The sequence below is a fragment of the Chrysemys picta genome, unplaced genomic scaffold, assembly GCF_011386835.1.
Source record: "Chrysemys picta bellii isolate R12L10 unplaced genomic scaffold, ASM1138683v2 scaf306, whole genome shotgun sequence".
NCBI lineage: Eukaryota > Metazoa > Chordata > Testudines > Emydidae > Chrysemys > Chrysemys picta.
Window position 1 is genome coordinate 22,226 of NW_027053013.1, and position 2,438 is coordinate 24,663.

At 51.1% G+C, this 2,438-nt stretch overlaps 1 long non-coding RNA gene across 1 annotated transcript; it reads right to left on the reverse strand.

Moving 5' to 3' along the window:
- Window positions 1-721: 721 nt before the first annotated feature.
- On the reverse strand, window positions 722-2,034 carry LOC135978549 (uncharacterized). Its single transcript, XR_010595950.1, has 3 exons — window positions 1,921-2,034; window positions 1,399-1,521; window positions 722-769 (listed from the first exon to the last, which is right to left on the reverse strand). It is a non-coding gene; the product is annotated as an uncharacterized LOC135978549 (long non-coding RNA).
- Window positions 2,035-2,438: the final 404 nt, after the last annotated feature.

Sequence of the window (2,438 nt, forward strand, 5' to 3'; positions counted from 1 at the left end):
GAGTTCAATCCTTGAGGGGGCCATTTAGGGAACTGGGGTTTAACAAACAAACAAACACTATCTGGGGATTGGTCCTGCTTTGAGCAGGGGGTTGGATTAGGTGATCTCCTGAGGTCCCTTCCAACCCTGATATTCTACAAGGAGCATGAGCTCTCCTTCCACATGCAAACACAGCCATGTGGCAACTACTTACACTGAAGTATCAGCTCCTTCTCTTGCCTGACCATGGCGGGCTCTGAGCTTTGAACAGTGCAACCTGGAACGTACAATGGAAATGAATCTTGCAGGAGTTTTCACCTCCCCTGGGGCTACCTTTTAAAAAATGTCAGTCTTTCCAACAAGCAAAACAGCTTTCAAGTGGTCCCTGGGATAATCAGACAAGTCCACAAGCTCCAAGACAAAGAAGCTCATGTCTTGGAAGATACAGAGAGCCTGATTGCCAATGGCTATGGTATTGCTGCAGTCCCACAGGGATTCCAGTCGGTGGAGCTGGAGGATAGGGTTGTAATTTGCTCCAGGCCTTTTGATATAATCCCCAGCCCAACTGCCTCAAGGGCAGGAAATCTAGACATTAGGATCCCAGGGGGTTAATTCTTGCTGCTAGTGCCCTCCAAGCAGAACACGGGACAACCTCTCAGATAGAAGTTGCTTAAGAAAAGTCGTGGTTACCGATAAAGATGGCTGCTGCCCGTCGTATTGGAGCCTGGGGGCTTTGGAGGGGATCCAGACATTGGAGCAAGATGTCAGATACGCTCTTGAGCTTCAGCACCTAGGAATAGAAACCAAAGAAGCTTCTTGTTGCTGGGGCCGCAGGGTGAGGAGAAGAGAGATTTCATCTCCAGGTAGCTGCTTGGCTTGGAGGGGTGGGAAGAATGCAGCTCCCATCTCCATGTATCCTGGGGGCGACCATCTACATGCCAGGGAGTCATTAAATGACCATTTCAAAGTGTCACCAGACACATTGCTGGTGTCTGAGCTGCTGGCACTGCAGGGCTGGAGCCTGGCACTAGAGAACACTGAAGCCTGGTTGTATGGGCTTCATCTGGGGAGGACATTAGAGAGGGTGCAGAGCATAGGAAATACGGTGCAGAAGTGGCCAATGGGCTGGGGTAAGGTGAAAAATGGGGACATCCAGTTTCCTGCAGGATTCGGAAGGCATTTTTGCCATCAACTGATTCTTTATGTTGTGAGCTTTCACCTCCGTACTGAACTCCTGGCCAGGTCTGGCTGTTCAGATCTGACAGGCACTGGGAGGAGTGGGGGAGTTGGGTGCTTCTAAGAGGAAGCCAGAGTGCAGTATGCTAGTACTAGACATGCAATCAGAGCAGTGAGTGAGGGAACACGTTTCCGGTCCCACATCTAGAAGCAGCACTCACGAGAAGCCGATTGTTCACTTACAGAGTGCTGGCAGATCTTGTCCACCACCCGGGGATGGGTGTGCCAAGCCTTCTTGCTGTTAATCTGCTTAGGACAAGACCATCCCAGGAGCTGAAAACACCCAGCCAAGGCTTTCTGACACCTCTGCAATACAAAATGGGACAAGGAGAGTTTGCATCATGAGAAGAGCTGGAATCTGTGGTCACTCTGCAGTGAAAAGCCAGCTGAAATGATCAATGAGGGAAAGGAATATGGGGGTCACATGGTATCCTGCTGACCCTTGGTGTCTCTTTGTTCCTATTAGTGGAGGCTCCTGGAGTTTGATCTTCATGGTGGCTGCAGTTCAGTGACTTAGGAAGTGGCTGCTGGGAGCGATAAAACATCTCCACTTGTGTGTCCATTGAAGGCCAGGGAACTTGCTTGGGTAAGCGGATAGGGCTGAGATTTTTCACTTTTGGGAGGCGGCTCTGGAGACAGATCTAGCAGGAGAGCTGGAGCAGTCAGGGCCTGCTGCACCAGGGAGCACATGGCAGCGGGACTCACCTTGCCCACGTCAGGGTCCTCGTCCTGTAAGTGAAGGAGCAGTGGGACCAGGCTGCGGGTCACTTCCTCCTGCAGCAGGGGCTTCTGCCTCCTCTTCACCGTGTTAAGCAACTCTGTAAAGAGCATGATGGCAGCAGAGCGCACCTGGGGTCTTACCTGTGATGGACACACAACCATGAGGGGATCTCACTGAGGGAGCTTCACACTCTCCTTACAGGGTGAGCTCGGCACAATGCAAACCACAGATAGGGGCCAGTCTGACTAATAACTCCATGGTCTGCCCACCAAGAGGGCACCCATTTGCAGAAAGGTTTGGGTGAAGGGGCAGACAACACAGGTTAGGACAGTGGTTCCTAAATTTCCCTGGAGGCCTCCTGTAAGTGCTGACTCCATCCACAGTGAAGGGCTCTTTGGAGGGTTTCTTTAATGGGTTCAACACTTTCATCGTTTCATAGCATTTAAGGGTCATTCATTCATCTAGACTCCAAAGCACAGGACATTACATTTCACCCCATGAC